The sequence below is a fragment of the Narcine bancroftii genome, chromosome 10 (genome assembly GCF_036971445.1).
Source record: "Narcine bancroftii isolate sNarBan1 chromosome 10, sNarBan1.hap1, whole genome shotgun sequence".
NCBI lineage: Eukaryota > Metazoa > Chordata > Chondrichthyes > Torpediniformes > Narcinidae > Narcine > Narcine bancroftii.
In genome coordinates this window covers 72471906-72494539 of record NC_091478.1, presented here as the reverse complement: position 1 = coordinate 72494539, position 22634 = coordinate 72471906, and the positions used below count along the sequence as shown (strand labels likewise).

Here is a 22634-nt window from a genome sequence, read left to right as displayed (position 1 = left end):
AGGACTTCAGCGTGCAGGTGAACTGGAAAAATCAGGTTGGTAATGGATATTAGGAAAAGAAATTTAAGAACTACCTTTTCAGAGCAGCTCACGATGGAAAAGGCAATTCTGGATTTGGTGCTGGGCAATGAACTGGATTTGTTAAGGACAATGAAGGTAAAGGAACCTCTGAAGGCAGGAGCCACAACATGACAGAATTCACTCTGCAGTTTGTGAGGGAGAAGCTAAAATCAGATGTGTCGGAGACACATGGGAGAGGGGCTGGCTAAAGTTGATTGGGAGGAGACCCAAGCAGGGAAGATAGTGGCAGGAGTTTCTAGGAATAATTTGGAAGACACAGGATCATTTCATCTTAAAGAAGAAGCATTCAGAAGGGGGGGGAAGTCAGGCAACCGTGGCTGACATAGGGAAGTCAATGCAATGACAGCAAAAGAGAGGGCATAAAGTATTGCAAAAAAAGTAAGGGGTGAAAGGATGACATATGAAGGAAGAGCCAGTAGCATAAAAGAAAGTACCAAAAATCCAGATGTTGCCTGGATTAGGCTGCATGCATTATGAAAACAGGTTGAGTAAACTTGGCCTTTTCTCCTTGGAGCGACAGAGGATGAGAGATAACCTGATAGAGACAACCATATATAAGATGGTGAGAGGCATTGAACATGTGGATAGTCAGAGGCTTTTTCCCAGGGGTGAAATAGTTGCCACAGGGCTGAAATAGTTGCCACAAGAGGACACAGGTTTAAGGTGCTGACGAATAGGTACAGAGGAGATGTCAGGGGTAAGTTTTTTTATTAATGCAGAGTGTGGTGGGTGCATGGAATGGGCAACCAGCCACGGTGGTGGAGGTGAATACAATAGAGTCTTTTAAGACACTTTTGGATAGGTAGATGGAGCTTAGAAAAATAGAGGGCTATGGGTAAACCTAGTAATTTCTAAGGTTGGCAAATGTTCAGCACAACTTTGTGGGCCTGTATTGTGCTGTAGGTTTTCTGTTTGTAAAAAGATTTTTCAGACATATAAAGTATACAGGAGAATCAAGAATGGATATTGGACCACTGGAGAAGTGGTAATGGACCACAATGAAATAGCATAGGAACTAAACAAGTATATTTCATCAGTATTCACTACGGATGACACCAGCAACGAACCAGAAATTGGAGAGTGTCAGAGGGCAGAAGCGAATGTACGACTCAGGAGAAGGTACTTGGGAAGCTGAGGGTAATAGGTCACCTGGGCCGGATGGACTCCACACCAAGGTGAATAAGTCACCTGGACCAGATGGACTACACCCCAGGATTCTAAAAAAAGGTAGCTGAAGAGATTGTGGAGTTATTAGTAGTGACCTTTCAAGAATTATTAGAGTCAGGAATGGTTCCAGAGGACTGGAAAATTGCATATGTCACAACACTCCAAGAAGGAAGAGAGTCAGAAGACAGCAAATTATGGGCCAGTTAGTGGTAGGCAAGAATCCATGAGATTTCAGGGTACTTCATAGATGCTGCCTGACCTGTTGAGTAAAACCAACATTTTCTCCCAGTACTAGAAGAGCAAGAGGACTGAAACTGTTTTCCATTGAATTACCCTAATTAAAATCACCTGTGATTAAGTTGTCTACTAGCTACACACCTGACATAATTTTGGGTAGTTTCACTCCAGATCTTGTAAGTCAGGCAGGCCTGTGCATTCTGAATGAAACTTTTATCTGAAATCACATTTTTGAAATATTGTGAAAATGTTTGCCGATCAACGAGAGTAGGGGAAGCAAATATTAAATATAAACAGTTTTTTAATGCTGCAAGAATCTTTCCATGCAGTCCACTCTGACATTGTAAGTAAAGCTTTTACTATCAGACAAAGAAACTTAATATGATCTTAACTGCTACTGGGTCATCTGACTTTGGCCATCAGATCTTTCCTTTCTTATCCTTGTCTCTTATTCTCTCACCACCAGATTCAAGGACAGTTTCTTTCTTAAAATTCAGAAGGAACTTCAAAATTAGGTTGCTTTTGCTCTGTACTAATTGATCTCTCTCTGTAACTGCACAACTGCACCATGTTTTACATGCTGTGTTATGGGTGGGTTGTCCTGATCAGATATTTTCAACCATTTTTAGTAAAGGCTCCCCAAGGACTCTACTAAAAGTTTATGGGCCCCTTTCCTTGTGAAGGAGGCAAATTTTGGTTTATTTCATACTTCTCTCCTACGGACTACATAAATACATTAAAAATATTTACGTTGTGTGAGGTGAAAAGCAAACAAGGTTTTTATTTAACTATGCTGTGCCCCCCAGGAGGGGCCTCCATTCAGAGGAGCTGGTCCAGGTGAAAACAAGCTTTCTCTCTGCACTTTGGTTCAGTGAACTTGAACTCGAGATGCTGCTTGAAATGCTGATTTTTTTTTTCAGAATTTTCCGCTCTTATTTGAGATTTCCAGCTTCTTCATTGTTTTTTTTAAATTGTCATCTATTGACCGGCTGGTCTGATTTCACCACTGTTTGTTGAACAAGAGATGTATTTTCTCTGCACTTCTCCTTAATCCTGACTCCCTGAGAGTTTGAAGGTTTCAATTGAACAGCTTTACCTCATTTAATGTCATGTTAAATTGCCCCACCCTTGTGATTGAAAGGCCATCTAGTCGAATTGACAACATCACCATTGAATTATTATTTGGATCTTCTGCCCACATTTTACAACTCATTCCAAGAATTTCCATCGCAAATGGAATGGCTACATTTGAAAATCATACAAATAGTGAGAGTTAATCACAAGAATGTGAAAAGCATGGATAAATAACAGCGGAAATTTCTGGAAAATAGGAGGGCTAATCTGATGCACATTTTGCACATCAAAAGACAATATCATAGCCAGTTGTATCCTGCACATATACTTCACTAGGAAAAAGCTAATTTTACACAGCACAAAGATGGGTTCAGATACACTAACGAGCTTCACCATTAACTTGTAAGCCAACAAAACTGCTCGGCTATAGATTGAGCCATTTGCCTTGAATTATATTCAGCTTCTAGACTCTTAATGATTTCCTTAGTAGAATAGCTGTTTTGCTTCTAGTTAATGGCAATAACAAATAAATAAATGATATTTTCAGTTTGGGGACCTGTTAATTTTATATTTAAATTTTAAATGGCCCAATTACATCCAAATTAACCTACAACCTCATATGTTTTGGCGAACGGGAGGAAACTGGAGCACTGGGAGGTAACCCACGCAGACAGGGAGAGAATCCATGAACTCCTTACAGATCGTGCTGGATTCAAACCTAGGTCTCTGGCTCTGTAATAGCGCAATGTTACCTTAAACCTAAGATGTGAGTATCTTTTAATACGCAATTTACTAGCCACTCTAATTAATTCAGAGTTGTCTCCACTCAATAAATGTGTTTAGTGGCTTTATGTTTCTGATTAAGTAGCAGTACAACCCAATGGAGACAAAAAAACAGAGCAAATATAAAGAAAGTTTGGTACAACATCATGGGCCAAAGGGCCTGTACTGTGCTGTAATTGTCTATGTTCTAATTTAGACATACAGCATAGTAACAGCCCCTTCTGGTCCATGAAACTGTGCTGCTCAATTACATCCAATTAACCTACAACCCTGCTATGTCTTTGATTGGTGGGAGTAAGCCAGAGCACCCGGAGGAAACCCACAGAGACAATATACAAACTCCTTGCAGACAGCGGCGGATTTGAATTCAGGTTACTGCCAACGTGGTTATCCAACTGCACGAAAACCAACAAGGTCGGGCCAGATACAGCAATGAGCTCTCTGAACCCTTCTCCATTAACAATGGCGTGAAGCAAGGCTGCATTCTCACACCAACCCTCTTTTCAATCTTCTTCAGCATGATGCTGAAACAAGCCACGAAAGACCTAAAAAATGAAGACACTGTTTACAGCCGGTACCGCATGGATGGCAGTCTCTTCAATCTGAGGCTCCTGCAAGCTCACACCAAGACACAAGAGCAACTTGTCTGTGAACTACTCTTTGCAGATGATGCCGCTTTAGTTGCCCATTCAGAGCCAGCTCTTCAGCGCTTGGCGTCCTGTTTTGTGGAAACTGCGAAAATGTTTGGCCTGGAAGTCAGCCTGAAGAAAACTGAGGTCCTCCATCAGCCAGCTCCCCACCATGACCACCAGCCCCCCCACATCTCCATCGGGCACACAAAACTCAAAACGGTCAACCAGTTTACCTATCTCAGCTGCACCATTTCATCGGATGCAAGGATCGACAACGAGATAGACTATAGACTCGCCAAAGCAAATAGCACCTTTGGAAGACTACACAAAAGAGTCTGGAAAAACAACCAACTGAAAAACCTCACAAAGATTAGCGTATACAGAGCCGTTGTCATACCCACACTCCTGTTCAGCTCCGAATCATGGGTCCTCTACCGGCATCACCTACGGCTCCTAGAACGCTTCCACCATCATTGTCTCCACTCCATCCTCAACATTCATTGGAGCGACTTCATCCCTAACATCGAAGTACTCGAGATGGAAGAGGCCGACAGCATCGAATCCATGCTGCTGAAGATCCAACTGCGCTGGGTAGGTCACATCTCCAGAATGGAGGACCATCGCCTTCCCAAGATCGTGTTATATGGCGAGCTCTCCACTGGCCACCGTGACAGAGGTGCACCAAAGAAGAGGTACAAGGACTGCCTAAAGAAATCTTTTGGTGCCTGCCACAATGACCACTGCCAGTGGGCTGATATCGCCTCAAACCGTGCATCTTGGCCCCTCACAGTTCGGCGGGCAGCAACCTCCTTTGAAGAAGACCGCAGAGCCCACCTCACTGACAAAAGACAAAGGAGGAAAAACCCAACACCCAACCCCAACCAACCAATTTTCCCTTGCAACCGCTGCAACCGTGTCTGCCTGTCCCGCATCAGACTCGTCAGCCACAAACGAGCCTGCAGCTGATGTGGACATTACCCCTCCATAAATCTTCGTCCACGAAGCCAAGCCAAAGCGAAAGACTGCCAATGTAATAGTGTGGGGCTATTATGAGTTCAGTAATTTCCATTCTATACTAATGGGTCAGGTTTACTGGTACTGATTTATTTCCCATAATTGTTTTCTGCATTCTCCATTCCCCTAAATCAGGAGCGGCCAACCTTTAAATTTTTAATTTAGACATACAGCATGGTAACAGGCCGTCGGCCCACGAGTACATGTCAGGGGTGTAGGTTAATGGATTGGAGGTCAATACAATCTGGCCCTAGGTGCACAACGCGCAGGCACATAACCAGAGATAACACACACACAGACAAGCAATACAATACCACAGTTGGACTGGATGGTTTCAATAGACATGATGGTGGTCAGGAGCCTTGTCCGCTTCAATCTCTACTGCAGAGTTGTTGATGCGTAGTGGAGGGTGGTCTTTCCTGGTCTTCCTGAAGTCCACGGTTATCTCCTTCATCTTGCCTGCGCTGTGACTCAGGATGTTACTCTTGCACCATTTCACGAGATTTTTTTTGAAATTATCTTCTTAATGAGATTCTCAAAACTTCATAATTATTTTAAAAATCGTTCAAAAGACAATATCGCCTAAAATGGTTATCACTAAAGCATATTTAAACAAAACAAAAATAAGTTTAAAAAAATGCAATTGAACTTAGTTTTCTCTTTTCTTCCCCAAACCCCTACAATACTTGATACATTGAATGGGGTTAATGACTCTGTGCAAGTCCAACATGATGCAGGATCGAGGTGCAGATTATTCAGATCACACACCCACTCTGCACCAAGGATTTCATGGAGATCAGCTTGGAAACCATTAGCAGACCCTGTCAAATAAATGTGAGACCACTGCATCTACATCTAGTATTATAAGACCGTAAAATGTAGGAGCAGAAATAGGCCATTCAGTCCATTGAGTCTGCCTCATCATTTCCAGTCAAGTCACGTTTATTTGTCGATCATGCCATAAACCTTGCAGTGTACAGTGAAAATGAGATAGGGTTTCTCTGAATCATGGAGCAGGTTATTTACATGGATAAATTACTCAGAAACCTTTTTTATAAATAACATATCACTTATTAATTATCACGTACGTACGGTAGCCCTGTGTCCCCCAGAGTTCAGAAGCCTCATGGCTTGGGGTTAAAAGCTGTCTCATAATCGTGAGGGCCCAAACGCTTTGGTACCTCTACCCAAATAACAGGAGGGAGAACAGATTGCGGGAAGTGTGTGTGGGATCCCTCACGATATTTATGGCTTTCTGCAAACAATGGCCGTTATAAATGTCCATCGTGGCAGGGAGAGAGACCCCAATAATCCCCTTTATGATCCACTGCAGGGACTTGGCATTCTGAGATGGTACAGTTCCCGAACCAGGCAGTGATGTAATGATTTAATCATGAGCTGATCCATTTTCCCACTCAGCCCCACTACCCGGCCTTTTCCCTATAACTTCTGATGCCCCGGCTAATCAAAAACCTATCAATCACTGACTTTTACTTTTTAAAATATTTTTATTTTATACATAAAAAAGCCAAGCCAGTACATAGTTTATATGGAATGAAAGTGTAAGTAAGAAATTATGCAAATCAACATATTGCATTATACCTATAATATCATATCAAAAGTAAATATAATATACATAGACAAAAAAACCAAAAAATCAAAAATTCTTAATCAAAACCCAATCCCCCTAACAACAGAAACAGTAATAAACTTCACTCCTGAAAGTGAATGAAGAAAGCCAACGAAACTCGAATGATAAAATATACCTAAGGATTGTGATAATGATTCAAAAATGGTGCCCAACATGTTTGGAATCTTATGCTAGAATTATTGATTGAATATCAAATCTTTTCTAAACTAAAGTGAAAGATAATTATCTTTCAGCCACTGAGCATGAGTAGGCGGGGTGGCACCCTTCCACCCTTCACGTCTAGCCAAAAGAGATGTAAAAAACATTTATTTGGAGTCAACAAAACATCGTCTTCTTCCATTGCACGAAAAGTGCTACCAAAGTATTCAGTTCTAACTTTATATCCAAGATTAAAGTTTTGAAAACCTCCTTCCAGTACTTTTCAAGACTAGAACTAGACCAAAATATGTGAATTAAAGAGGCCTCACGAGTAAATTTATCTTTGGAAATATGGGCCCTGTGTATGACCTTAAATTGTATTAAACAATGGTGGGCACATAATTACGCAGTATTGACTAACCGATAAATTGAATCCCAGATTTCTTCTGATATGGACAAATTTAAATCTGGTTCCCAAGCATTTTTAATTTTAAATATCGGGGCACGCCTTAAATCAGCCATTTCATTAAAAACAAAGGAAGGTTTGAAACTAAAAAATGTATCCACAACATTCACATCAGATGCCCTAGGAAAACCAGTCATTTGAGATTGAAGAAAATGCCTGATTTGCAAATATCTAAAAAAGAATTATTTTATATTTCTCAAAGAGCTGTTGAAATGATGCAAATCTATTCTTTAAAACAAATCTCTGAAGCACTCAATACCCTTTCTGTGCCAAATTTGGAAAGCAGAATTTTGCAAAGCTGGTTGGAAAAGGTGATTGAATGCAATTGGACTTGAAAGAAAAAGAGATCCTGAAATTCAAAATGCTTCCTGAACTGAACCCATACCCTCACAGAGTATCCGACAACTGGATTGACAATGGATTTATCTAAAGGGAAAGGAAGTGAGCATCCAAGAAGTGCTGGAATAGAAAATGTTTTAGCCAGGATTAGCTCCATTGTAACCCAAGCTGGACAATCAACTCGGTTATGAAAATTTAACCAAAATGTGAGGTTATGTATATTTCTTCTTTGGCTTGGCTTCGCGGATGAGGATTTATGGAGGGGGTAAAAGTCCACGTCAGCTGCAGGCTCGTTTGTGGCTGACAAGTCCGATGCGGGACAGGCAGACACGGTTGCAGCGGCTGCAGGGGAAAATTGGTTGGTTGGGGTTGGGTGTTGGGTTTTTCCTCCTTTGCCTTTTGTCAGTGAGGTGGGCTCTGCAGTCTTCTTCAAAGGAGGTTGCTGCCCGCCAAACTGTGAGGCGCCAAGATGCACGGTTTGAGACGATATCAGCCCACTGGCGGTGGTCAATGTGGCAGGCACCAAGAGATTTCTTTAGGCAGTCCTTGTACCTTTTCTTTGGTGCACCTCTGTCACGGTGGCCAGTGGAGAGCTCGCCATATAACACGATCTTGGGAAGATCCAGTGCAGCTGGATCTTCAGCAGCGTGGACTCGATGCTGTCGACCTCTGCCATCTCGAGTACTTCGATGTTAGGGATGAAAGCGCTCCAATGGATGTTGAGGATATTTACTGCCCAATAATAAAACCTAACGTTAGGTCGCGCCATGCCTTCATTCCTTTTCGATTTTCTTGTAAATGAGCTTTATTTAGACGAGGATGCTTACCCTTCCAAATATAGGATGATATTTCTGAATCAAGCAGGTCAAAAAATGATTTAGGAATAAAAATTGGTATAGATTGACAAATTGAGGTAGAAAATTTGTTTTAATAGAATTAATAGGCCAACCAAAGTAATAGATGGAGAGACCAATGCGTGAAAGATTGTTTCATTTGTTTTAATAAGTTAAGAACATTTTCTTTGAAAAGATGTTTATGGCTTTTAGTGCTCTATGATACGAAGAGAAATTAATTGATTTCTCATAATCTTAAATGGAAAACTAATACACACTGAAACTGACACATCTAAAGGAAGAAGTTCACTTTTATGTACATTTAAGTTATATCCTGAAAACTGACTAAACTGAAAGAGCCGTGACAATGTATGGGAAAGGAGGTATCAGGCTTTGATAAGTGAAGTAACAAAAAAATCATCTGCATAGAGAGAGACTTTATGTTCAATCCCCTTCCTCCAAATCCCAGAAATATCTTGACCCTCCCGAAATGCAATTGCTAATGGCTCTATCGCCAGATTGAAAAGTATTGGACTTAGGGGGCATCCTTGACGGGTTCCCTTTTCCAAAATGAAAGGCTGAGACAATTGAGAGTTGGTAAGAATTGAAGCAGTAGTGCAAGAATTCAATAATTTCAGAATCAGAATCAGGATTTATTGTCATGAGCAAATCGTGAAAATGCCATGAAATTCAGTGTTTTGTGGCAGCATCATAGAGCAAACATTATAACCATCTTACGACATTACTATGTCAAAAAAAAGCTATAATAGTACATGAAAAGTAAGGCAGTGTCTTTGGTTCATTGATTATTCAGGAATATGATGGCAGCGGGGAAGAAGCTGTCTTTGTGCCATTGAGTACTCGTCTTTAAGCTCTTGGTGGTAGCAGAGGGCATTAGTAGAGGGTGGTGGGGGTCTTTGAGGATAGAAACTGCTTTTTAAAGACTGCCTTATGTAAAGGTCCTCAATGGAGTGAAGTCTGGTGCCTGTGATGTCACAGGATGAGTTAACAACACTCTATCCCTCTAGTTTATTCTTATCCTGAGAATTGGTGCCTTCAGACCAGGCAGTGATGCGACCAGTCATAATGCACTCCATGGTACATCTGTAGAGGTTTACGAGGGACTTTGGTAACATATCGAATTTCCTCAGACACTGTCGAGGCTTTTGTGATTTCATCATTGTGGAGGCTTCAAGACAGATCCTCGGAGATGTTGACACCCAGGAATTTGAAGTTCTTGACCCTCTCTATTTCTTAGTCCTCGATGAGGACTGGGTCATGTTCCCCTGACTTCCTCCTGAAGTCCATAATCATCTCCTTTGTTTTGTTGATGTTGAGGACAAGGTTGTTGTCATTACACCCTTCAATGAGCTGATACATCTCTCTCCTGTACACTTCCTCATAGCTGGTTGCGATTCTGCTGACAACTGTGGTGTCATCGGGAATCTTGTAAATAGCATTGGAATTGTGCCTGGCCACACAGTCCTGGGTGCATAACAAGTAGAGCAATGGGCTAAGCATGCTTCCTTTGGATGTACCTGTTTTGATAATCAGTCAGATGGAGATGTTGTTTCCAATTGATATTGACTTCCAATGAGAAAGTCAAGGATCCATTTGCAGAGTGGGGTACAGAGACCTAGAGTTTGTAGCTTGTTGACCAGCACTGAGGGAATAATTGTATTAAATGTCAAGCTGTAGTCAATGAAGAGCAGTTGTATGTGTGAGTTGCTGTTTTTGAGGTGATCCACAGCTGAGTGGAGAGCCAGCGATATTGCATCTGCTGTGGAGCAATTGTGAAGACAGGCAAATTGCAGTGGGTCCAGATCTTTACGTAGGTACGTGTTGATTCTGCCCATGACTAGCCTGTCAAAGCATTCAATCACAGTAGAAGTTTGTGTTACTCAGTGTAGTCATTGAGGAAGTCCACAGTACTCTTTTTGGGTACCAGGATGATTATTACATTTTTTAACCTGATGGGAACCTCTGACTGCCACAATGAGAGGTTGAGAATGCCCGTGAACACTCCGGCTAGTTGGTTGGTGCAGATTTTCAGTACCCTGCCAGGTACACCGTCAGGGCCTGACACCTTGCGAGTGTTCACCCCCTTGAATGATGTTCTGACATCAGACTCAGTGACATATATCACAGGGTCCTCAACCTTTTCAGGGATTCTAGTAGGCAATGTTTGGTTCTTCTTCTCAAAGCAGATTCTTGTCAAAGTTTTGTTCTTCTTCTCCAAATCCATGTAATAAAGCATGGTCCAAAATTAAAAATTTCTAATATTGTAAATAGATACCTCCATTCCACCAGATCTAATGCTTTCTCAGCATCTGAAGAAAGAACATGTTCAGGGACTGCGTGAGAAGGCAAATATAAAATGTCCATTAAGCAACGAATATTAAAATAAAAGTAACAATATTTTTAATAAAATTGATCTGATTTTCCAAAAAAATTAAAGGCAAAATGGTCTCCAATCTACAGGCCAGAGTCTTGGCCAGAATTTTAACATCCACATTTAATTTTTAAAAAATTGGCCTGTAGGAGGTGCACGCCATTGGGATCTTTACCTTTCTTTCATGTGAGTGAAATACACTCCTCGCTGAATGATACTGGTAATTTACCATGTTTACATGAGTCAGATAATTCAGAATCTAAATGAGTTGCAAGCAATTTAGAGAATGATTTAAAAAAAAACTCCACAGGGAACCCATCGGGTCCTGCAGAGTTTCCTGATTGTAATAAAGAGATAGCAGCAACTAGTTCTTCCTGGCGTACAGGCTTATTTAAAGTCATTCTATCATTCCATGATAATGTGGGAATCCTCCATCACATTATTATCATTTGTAAATTCAGAAGTATAGAGTCCCGAGTAAAATTTCCTAAAATTATTATTCATCTCAAAACAATCTGTAGTTATACTTCCATTTTCGATTCAAATCTTTATAATTTGATGCTTAGCTTCAAATCCCCTCAACTGATTAATTAAAATTTGCCTGATTTCTCTCCCTGAATATAAAAGTGAGGTTTACTCTTAAGAAGTTGATGGTCAAATGGATATGTTGAGAGGAGATCAAACTTTGATCGAAATTCAATTCACTTTTTATATCATTCAGGGATTTTAACCTGAGCAAATTGTTGATCTAACTGTTTACTTTGAGGAATTAATTCTATTTTTTCTTTATTATCCTTTTTTTTATTTACAGTATAGGAAATAATTTTCCCCCAAAGATAAGCTTTCAAGGTCTCCCATGCAATCAAACTAGAAGTTTCTGCTGTGGTATTTGTTTCAAAGAAAAAAGTTACCGATCCTCCATAAATTTCAGTTTTTTTAAAATCTGAGAGCAAAGTCGAGTTAAAATGCTAATGCCTGCTTATATGAGGGAAGTCAGGAAAGAAGAAGGATAATATGACATAGGTGTGATCTGATATTACAATGCTTTGATACTCACAGGAATGGATCTGTGAAATAATTTGGTTATCAATAAAAAAAAGTTGATCCTTAAAAAAGTATGCTGATATTCAGGACTTGAATAACATGTGTTTCAATCAATCAACACTATTAGTTATTAATAATGGCTAATAAATTCAATTTTGTTAGTTGGAACATGAACAGACTGAACAATGCAATTAAAAAGAAAATAAGTGCACTCATACGTCAAATAGCTCAAAAATGCAGATGTCTTTTTACAAGAAACACACATTCATGGATGTGATAATTTACCTTCTGTCCCGGTGGAGAGAACAACACTTTTGTTCTACTTTTCAAGCTAAAAGCAGAGCAGTTTCAATACTTATCAATCAAAATATTCCCTTTGTTCAGCATAATGTTGTTTCAGATCGAAATGGTCATTGTCTCTGGGAAATTATACCATCTCCATCTTAAATACGCCCATTGACATGCCCTCCATGATCTCCTGTGGCAACAAATTCCACAGAATCACCATCCTCTGTTCTAAGTGGACGCCATTCCATCCTGAAATTGTGTCCGCTTATCCTCAACCCTCCCACCATGAGAAACAATGTTTCTACATCCATTCTGTCCATGGCTTTCAACAATCAAAGTGTTTCAATGAGATCCCCAGTCATTTTCCTAAATTCCAACGAATACAGGCGAAGAGCTGACAGACGCGCTACATATGCTAACTCGCTCATATCCAGAATCATCCTAGGGAACATCCTTTGAATCCTCTCCAATGTCAGTTAGATAGAGAGATGCAGCAGTTCCCTGCAAACAGATCACCAGTATTTTCTTGCATCTTCCCAGTCATTAAGAAACTGCATTCAATAAATACAAGTTTGTGGCTGATACAAAACTAGGCTGTTATGGAAGCAATGAGCAAGATGCAGAAAACACCGCGAAATGATGTGGACAGTTTAAAACAGTGGAATAAAATAAGCAACAGATGGGATATAATCTAGAGGTAGACAGAAGTAGGAGAAAGGGAGTAAAGAGATGGTATTTTTTTAATGTTGGATGTCAGAAAGATTTATGTGTTCTTCTGCAGGGAACTTTTGGGTCTTGCAATTCAAATTTATAGCATTAATTTTTTTATGATTTTCAAAAAAATTTATTTAATTATGGAATGCAGTTGTGGGTCGAATCACCACTCTGGAACTTGACAGTATTCCTCATGCAGAACACTTTGGCATTGTTGTTGGGAAAATTAGCCACAATGGGCAATTCCAGTCGATGGCGTGTTGTACATATTTACAAACTATTTGAATTGAGTCATATTTTTAAGATTTAAATAACCTCCAATTTCAAAAGCAGTCCCCAGATTTTGTAATGGGATTTTACAAAGTTAACTAAGCTGGAAGCAATTTTGTTGTGTCTGAGTTCAATGTCCGGCTGATTCATATAGTTTTATTCCTTCTCTGTCTTGGCTATCCACATCTTAAGGGATGATCGGGGGTCTACAATTATAGGAAGGGTCTGCTGTGGTGCATTGGAGTCTTGTTAGAAAAGCTCCCTTGCGGTGAAACCGGTAACGTTTGAAAATCTGGTAACTGCAGAGAGAACAGGATGTGAGAAAGATGAAGGACAGTGATTGGGCAGAAGTTAGAACAGATGAAATGATAAGAGTGGTAATGTCAACTGAAAGTAGGTAATAATGATACAAGGAGATAAGACATTCAAAGCAGAATACCTATCGAAGGTGATCAGATGAAGGTGAAAAATTGTTGAAAAACGACAAAAGATCCTGGAAATATATATGATCTGAAATTCAATCCAGAGATCTTTTCTTGGTCCACTGAGGAAATTAGGCGCTGTTCCTTGACTTTATACTGAGCTCTCATGGGCAGTGCAAATGCTGAACAACCAAAGGAACTGTTCACACTAATCATCCAAGACTTTCACATTTGCCAAACAATATCTATTTATTTATATATTTATATAGATGAATACTTGTCCTGCATATATATTGTTTGTCTGCATGTGTAATATATCTGGATGTGTGTCTGCATGTTTTGCACCGAGGACCGGCGAACGCTGTTTTGTCAGGTTATACTTGTGCAATTATATGACAATAAACTTAACTCAGGTTGACTTCACTTGAGCTTTGAAGGAACAATGACAGGGATGACACAGAGAGTTAAAGTAACGGCCAGGTTTCACTTGTGAATTGAACTCAGGCTATGTTAAAAAAAACGTAGATGCTGGAAATCTGAAATGAGAACACTGAATCTGGAAATGTTGGAGACATTCAGTATGTCAGACACCAACAGTGGAAAAAGGTGTTAGTGTTACACCTACAAAGTCCTTCATCCGATAATGCAAAGGGGCGTTAATTCTAAATTGTGCAAGAATGCTAATAAACTCTTCCCACAATTAATACACGCAGGAAACAAAATCTTGGAAAGTAGCTCTGTACTAATCTAACAGAGAACATTGGCAGACAGAGCTTGTATCATATGTACACATGATTGTGTCACGAGGTTCTGCAACCACATGACTTATTTACATATTGCATATAAATACTCCGTGCTCCCAGCCCGGACGAAAACCACTGTGTGATCCTTCCTCCATGAGTACACAGCCTTTAGAAATTCAATCTGTCAATCAGCTTTCTCGACAGTTCAAGCTGCACTTGTGTGGTGTACTTGTATCTGATGTGGTAAGAAATGCTTGCAGTGGAGGACTTGCATTCTCCTGGCTTCACTCATTGATCTTTTATGATTTTTTTTGTCAGCATTGGCAGTGGTAGTTCTCATTACTAACCACTGAAGTGTCTTCGGAAATGTCTTTTTTTTTGATCATCCGATCTACATAGATCATGATTTAAGCTGTTACGAGCCCAAAGGACCCCAAAACCCAGTAGCAATAGACATTAACCAAGACGAGTGGTTTTTAAAACAAAAGTTATTTTAATCAACTTCAAACATGAAAATAGAATCAAACTTTAACTTAACTCTATACTTAACTAACCCAAATAACCCCCTTCTAATTCTAAGCGCACGTGTATATAATGAGTGTGTAAATTCAAGAAAAGTTCCTTGGTTCACAGTTCAATCTCACTTCTCTTTCCAAGTTCTCTGGTTGCAGGCAATCACCATACTGTGCACAGAATTTAACATGTATAACGTTCACCAGGCTTGGTGCTTGAAAGGTAAATGTTTTCCACTCAGGAAGGTTCTTGTAGGGTTTGCAGAGAGATATATTTGTTGCTCCAGGATTTCCACAACTGATGTACCACCACTAGTCACCTCAGGGTCTCGCTGATGAAACTTGCCCCATCAGGGTCTTCTAGATGGAAACCTCTTTCTTCAAGCTACCACAGAGTTCCATTCCTTCCTCTCTTTCAAGAGAAACATCAGACAGGTAGCACTTCCAGCCATCTACTGCTCTGGAACTTGCTTTCATCAGTTTCAAACAGTTTTCCCTGGATTGCACTTTTCAGTTACTTGTCAGTGTCCCACATACTGACTGACTGAGCTGTTAACTCAACTCTCTCTCTTTTCCAACTGCAACTCCAAAGAGAGCATGTGACCCCCCCACCTTCCTGAGCAAAACAACAGGAGTTATTTCTTCTGCTCCCATCTGTTGTTAGATAAACAAAATCCAGGAGTGACCTTTCTATGAGCACTTTGCAGAAAGGGTACTGATAGACAGCATGACTCCAGCAAGACAATGGTCAAGGATTTTATGACTTTAGTTCAATTAACACCTACTTGTGAAAGGTGCCTTCCATTCTCCAATAGATCCTGCAATGCGAATTATTCAGTCTTTCAAATAAGATCTGTTTTAAAATGTGTGTATGTATGTGACCTACTCTAAATCTTAGAGTACTCATAGAATAATTTTGAATGTTGAAAGACTTGGGAAAGTTGTTTCCCATGGAAGGGGGGTCAAGGACAAGAGATTACAACATTATTGAAGAGCGCCCATTTCAAACAGAGAGGCGGAGGAATTTCTTTAGCCAGAGAGTGGTGAACCTCTGGAATTTGCTGCCAAAGGCAGCAGTGGAGGCCAGGTCACTGGGTGTTTTTAAGGCAGAGATTTATACGTATCTGAATAGTCAGGGTATCAAAGGTTAATGGGAGAAGGCAGGGGAGTCGCACTGAGGGGGAGAATAGAGTAAAACATGAAAATCTGCAGGCACTGTGATTGGAGTTAAAAACACAGAAGTGCTGGAGGGACTCAGCAGGTCTCATTGAGTCCATAGGAGGTAAAGAGGATCAGCTAATGATAGAATGGCAGACTGGACTCAGTGGACGAGTGGCCTACTTCTGCTCTTATATCTTATTGTCATATGTCTTATGTCTATCATCTCATTGGAATTTCTGGTTTAAGACCCAATAATGGATTATGATTGTCAACAGATCAAACATTCATCCCAGTAGCTCACTGGTAATATCAAATAAACTTAGTGTCCATCTTTCACAATTGTGCATGGTTTCTCTTCTGTCAAAAATAAGCATAACTACTGCTTTAGACTGCTCCTACCCTTCATCCATAATGTGGTTGATAAGAGAATCTAATCCATAGCCTGAGGTATTACAAGATGGCTTTTGGGTTCTTTCTAATATTATGGTCTATCAGAAAGATTTGCAACTCAAATCGTGCTTCCATTGATCAAATCTTTCAGTTGTACAAGGAGATAACATCATGGCTTGACTGGTAATAATATGGAGTAATATTAAGTCATTTCCTGAAATGACACTCGCCAGATGTTTGAATTTCAAGATACCTACTTTGTCTTTAATGAGTTCCAGCCCATTGCCATCTGCCTTTAGATTGTAATACATCAACTTGGGCTGCCTTGAGCTGACAGAGGATTTGAATTTCAAGTTGTGATCATGAGGTCTCATCAACATTTTTACCAAATCATATACAGTGAATTATCCTCTGCACTTAATGTCGTGTTGAAATGATAGTCTTGATTCACTAGATCAGCCATTCTCATTGGGAGCCAAATGACCCCAGGGGCCACAGCTCATTTAAGGGGGGGGGGGCACAGAATGAAATCATAAAATATTTTGATGTAGTCAGTAGGAGAGAAGTATGGAAGAAACCAACTCAACTTGACTCCTTGACAGGGAAGCTTTGAGCAGAGTCCTAACGGAGCCCATAGCCAAGAAAAAGGTTGAGAATGGCTGCCCTGGATTATTGTCAAAATCATATAAATCTTGTCTATGCTGGATTAAAGATCTTTGATAAAAAGATATGTATGGTATATTAGTGTTAGAACACAATTAATGCGCACCATTTGTGAGATAATTTTGCAAATGAGATACCTGTCCACATTGCAGAATAATGAGGCATAATTTTAAAAGCTTGAACACCCAACTGTCCAAGGTCTACATAGTTAAGTTATCAAAAATTATTATCACCACAATATGAATCACACATTTTTTCATTTATAACTCCATCTTCTTATCATTGTAGAATATCATGCTTTGCTGAGTACTTGCTAAGAGTAGGTAACCTGTCTCATAGATATCTTTATCCATAACGGTACCTTTTTTTTGATTCAGTTTTACTTTATAAATCATTCCTATAATATTTATATAAATGTCCTGAGGAAGTCTCAGCAATAAATAATTCAAAAAAAAAACTCCTACTCTGCAAGTATCTAAAGAAGTGGTGCTTGGGTAGTTTGAATTTTAGAAGATGGTTGTTCAAATGAATCTAAATGGATACCCAACTTCAACCATTCACTAAAAGCCGAGTCTTGCACAGAAGGTGAGGAAAAAAGAATTAAATAATGTCAGGCCAGCGAGTAAAAATCGATGTTATCCAAGAGATTTTCTAAATTGAAACCAAATTCTCAAAGTATGTTCGACAACAAAATTATTGGTTAACTTCGAAACTGAAAAAGGTAATGGAGAATACATATCTACTTGAGTACTATTTTCTGCACTAATAAGTGGCTCGCAGGCAAAAGAATCTCAGGGTTGTATGTGATGTCATGTGTGTACTCTGCCAATAAATTTGAAATTTGAACTTTGAATAATTTGCAACAAGGTTACCAGTGACTTGCTGTCAATTGGTACTGTGCGGTTTCACTCTGCAGTTGCTCATAGGTTATGTATCGTACAACGTTAAGCTCTGTGTCATGTGCAGGAGTTGGAACACTTGTGCCTGTTGTAACTCTTTATGAGAAAACCAGACTTTCAGGATAAATTTACAAAGGAAAGAGTGTAACCATTAGCTTGTATTTGGATACCATTATGCATCTTTCTCCTAGCATAAATATCACTCATTATCTTGAAAGAACATTTGTATGGGGAATTTCTGAAAGCATGGATGATGCCATTGTTTTGGGATCCTGGTACCCATTGCTCAGAACTTTGATTGTCAATTACAATTGCGATATTGCAGAGCACATCAGGGTCTTATAAGATCAAACAGTTCCGTGTAGCTTATATGAGTTTCTCGAACAATGCAGTGTTTCGTTGGTCATTTATGGATGTCCAGTTTGACCAAGAATAGTGTATAGGTCGGAAACGTGTCCTTGCTGTCAGAGGAAGGGATAAGGTGAAGGGGGGCTGTGGTAAAGGGACTGGAGAGGAGAGTCATCTTTCATGGTTGTTCTGTGTGCAGTAATCCACAGATCATCTTACAGAATATTGTGTCAGAAGGCCAACTTTCTCCAAAATGACAGCTACTATCTTCCCTGAGTGTCCCCTTTCAGCTACAGAGCCATCCCTGGCTGTATACTCCAGTGGACTGGAGCTTTTTAGCCCCAGAGTAATATCAGAGAGCAGAAATTTTGATAGGTGTACTTTGCAAAGTGTTTCCATGATCAAATTCACAGAGGTTTTCTTGTTAAGATGTTCTTTTCCTTGGATGGAAAGAAAATTTAGTTGGAGAAGGCAGGTGTACTTAAGCAGCAACTTTTCCTTGTTTTGGAAAGAGGTGAACTCAATTGATGTGGTACAAAGGGGTCCACACAGAGACCTGGCCATCTCTTCCTGAACATACATATTATACCTGTTATTCAAAGTAAGACCAAGCACTGACACATGATTTGGTATCTGAAGATCATTGTGAAGAAGGACTTATAAAGTTCCACATTCCATGACATTGTCTACTTGTGATTTGAAGTTAACATTGTAAATGGATTCTTGCTATTTTTAAAATTTCAAGTTCAGTTTTATTGTCACATACGACTCAGAGATTCCTTTTCCTGCAGGCCAGGCAGAATTTCTACTTATCAGTAGTGCAAAAAAAAAATGTCCTGAAGAAAAGATGCATCTCCAGAAAAAAATCTCAATGGTAAATGTCATGAAACCAATAACTTATTTATCTTCAATCCTCACCTTGTTATCCAGCTCAAGGGAAGAAGTCGATAAATTGGAAAGGTTGCAGAAGAAACTCATCAGGATTCCTTTGTGAATTTCCAGAAATGGGCAGGTTTGTGTTATGGAGCATAGTTGGGTAGGCTGGGTCTTTATTCCCTGCTGCACACAAGACTGAGGGGTGACCTTAGTTCATAGTTCAATGCCAAGATGCCTCAGCATTAATAATGCTGATACCTTCATGACCAGGAACTGGGCCAACAACAAATATATCTTTTGTGCTGCATTGAGGGTTTGATATCTACAGCTTGGGGTTCAACTCCTGACTTTTAAAGCCTTCTCAGGCAAGGAAACTGTCAAGATTGTAAAGTTGTCTGCTTGGCTATTGATTTTATCTCATCAGCTGATAGATATTGTCTATTTGTGTGGAGAAGTGCAGCTGTGACTATCCCAAAGAAATGACTATCCAGGACAAAACAGTCACGCACCACACCACTGACAAGGCGCTTCCCATGTTGACCATTTACTAAATGCACTTGAGCAACCTCCCAGAGCCTCTCTGACATTCTTGGAAACTTGCATTCTTGACTGCTAAGAAAGTCAAGGCATCAGTCCCCTGGGCATTCCATCTAAGTAACTTTGCTTTGTGGTCACACATTAGCCTGACATGAAAATAAATATGCCACAACTCGATAGTTGCAGACTCTAGAATCCTGGAGTTCTATCCCTCACAGAACTGTGGAAGCACCTTCACTTTCAACAGTATTCTCACTTGTAATGAAGAATGATCATTAAATGGTGACCTCCTAGTGATGCCATATCATATGAATTAATATAATTCCCATTATATCCAATTTCCCATGTTATCCTCCTCCTGTTGTTGATTTGTTCAGTGTCTGATCATTAAGATACAACCAAATCAACAGATGAAACACATGCATTGATGAGCATCCATGCTCCCAACACACAATGACGATGAGGCCTGTTCACATTCCCCGTGCCTACATTTTGCTCACTCTTCCTTGTTTGAATGTTCCTATGGCTCACTCTTCCATTACCCCTGGTTTGTGGAAGACTGCTCCTTCAGAGATACAAGATTCAAGAATGGTCACAAAAATGAGGCATGCAGTTCAATCCTTCCAAGTGTGAAACCATGCGTGTCACCAGGAAGAGAAAACCAGGCAAAACATCATACAAAATCCTGAGCGTCAGCCTTGATGAAACCAAACAAACTAAATACCTTGACATCAAAGCCCTGCGTTGGAATGACCAGACATATCCTACAATGGTGAAGGCAACAGGAGTCCTAAATTTTCTAAGATGCAACATCCATCATTGTTCAACTTCTGTCAAGGAGAAGTTATATCTCACACTCGACAGATCGCATTTGGAATACGCATGGGATCCATATCCAAACAAAAACATGACTCCCATTCGAACGAGTCTGGAGACAGGGAGCCCGATTTGTCACAATACTTATGGAAGAGATGCGAATGTTATAAAGCTCTTGGATTCATTAAAGTGGAGCTCTCTCTAAGACAGACGTGAAGCACAACGCCTGACTTGTTTGTGCAAAATGCTGAACTGCCAACTTGATAAAGACGGCCAATCCTACACTGAACCCAAGCCTGCTGGCAGCAGATGAGGGCATGCAACCCAATTTGTAGTGCCAGCTTCCAAGACAGATGTGTCCAGCAATCCATTCTTCCCCCGCACAATTGAAGCACGGAATAATCTTCACCCGACCATACTCACACAACCAGACCCAATGAAATTTAAGACAGCTCTTCTTTAAAAATCTCCTCCTTAGCCACACCCTGCCCACCTCCAGTTTAAATTCCATACGAATATTTTGGAGGATCAAGAATTCCTTTATTAATGTATATTTTTTCGCAAAATATTCTTTATTCACAATAAATTCACAATAAAAGAAAACCATTCAAAACGTTTCACATTCATAGTGTCAATCTTTCTCAACAATTTATATTTTACATTGTTCTCTCAATACTCTGTTACCACCTTGTCTTTACTCCACATTGTCATTAGACATACCTTGTCTAGAATATTTTTTTTACAAACAAGGAGAAGAGTTCAAGTCTTTCTACACTCAAAAGCCCTTTTTCCACTGGCACTCTGTCCCAGGAATTAACTAGGAATTTACTGGGACAGGGTCCAGTGGAAAAAGAACACTGTCTAAATCCTGGCATCATATGATGTCATTTTACACTGGGGATTAACCGCCTATACCCCTACTCGTATCCCTAGTGCTTCCTGACTCCAGTGTGCTGATAAAACCAATGGAAAAGGGACAGTTGAAGGTAGAACAATCCAACCCCCGGAGATGAGTTGTGTTCAGTGGAAATCCAATTAGTGTCCCAGTTAAGGGTGGCCCAGTGGAAATGGCACAAAGGGCTTCCTATCCTGGGAGCATGAACAGCTAATTACCATAAATATGCATGTATAATGCGTTTTGAGTATAATGTGACACCCCCATTTTTGAGGGGAAAAAGGGAGAAAACTTTTACCCCTGGGTATGATACGATGCCGCCCCTCGCCCGCCCGATTTGCGTTGCCATCTCTCTCCCCCTCGCCTGCGTGATTCGTGCTGCCATCACTTCCCCCCCCTTGCCCGCGTGATTCACGCTGCCGTCTCTCTCTCCCGTCACCCGCCTGAGTCACACTGCCATCTCTCTCCCCCCCATCCACCCACCCGAGTAGTGCTGCCATCTCTCTCCCCCCCCCGCCCAACCTAGTTGCGCTGCTGTCAATGTAGGCAGCTGCTGATAACCTTACTGATAGTTAAACCTGGCAGAAAAATTTGTTAAAATAATAACCTTGTGTATAATGTCCCTTTGAGCTTGAATTTTGGTACAATTTGGTACAAAATTTTTCACATTATACACACATATTTCATTCGTTCTCTCAATACCCCGTTACCACCACTGTGGCACCTTGTCGTTCCCCCCCCCCCCCCCCCCCCACTGTTGGTTGAGGTGTTTTCCCCCCAGGCTGCTCATAGTCTGGTAATGGGAGGACTCTAGACTGTGGTCTTTCCCCACTATGGCCTCTCACGTTGGCTGCACCAAGTCTCAGCGCGTTCATCATCATGTACCTCTTGCTGTCTGGAATATGCCAGTCGACAGCATTCCCAGACCAACATCTGTATGCTTAAAGACCAACAGGTTTTGGGCAGACCAAATTGCGTCTTTCACTGAGTTTATGGCTTTCCAGCAGTTTGGGTTGTCAGACTCGGAGTGTGTCCCCGGGAACAGTCTGTAAGTCCTCTATAACACTGCCGCTGGGAATAAACCATGACAAGGACCCCTGCATTCTTCTCCACACACTCTTTATGAATCTACATTCAACAAAGAGATGGTTGACAGTCTCCACTCCACCGCAACCATCCCAAGGACAACATGTGTGGAGGGTGATGTGCCATTGTACAAGAAAGATCTCACTGGGAGGGCACCTCTCTT

At 40.5% G+C, this 22634-nt stretch overlaps 1 long non-coding RNA gene across 6 annotated transcripts in view; it reads left to right on the top strand.

Moving 5' to 3' along the window:
* LOC138744731 (uncharacterized) overlaps nucleotides 1–22634 on the top strand; it is a 231957-nt gene that overhangs the window by 74007 nt on the left and 135316 nt on the right. The window contains exon 2 of one of the 6 annotated variants that reach the window (XR_011345734.1): nucleotides 19192–19273. The exons of the other annotated variants lie outside the window; for them this stretch is intronic. This is a non-coding gene — a long non-coding RNA (uncharacterized lncRNA). The remainder of the gene's footprint in view (nucleotides 1–19191; nucleotides 19274–22634) is intronic. 6 annotated transcript variants of the gene reach the window in all.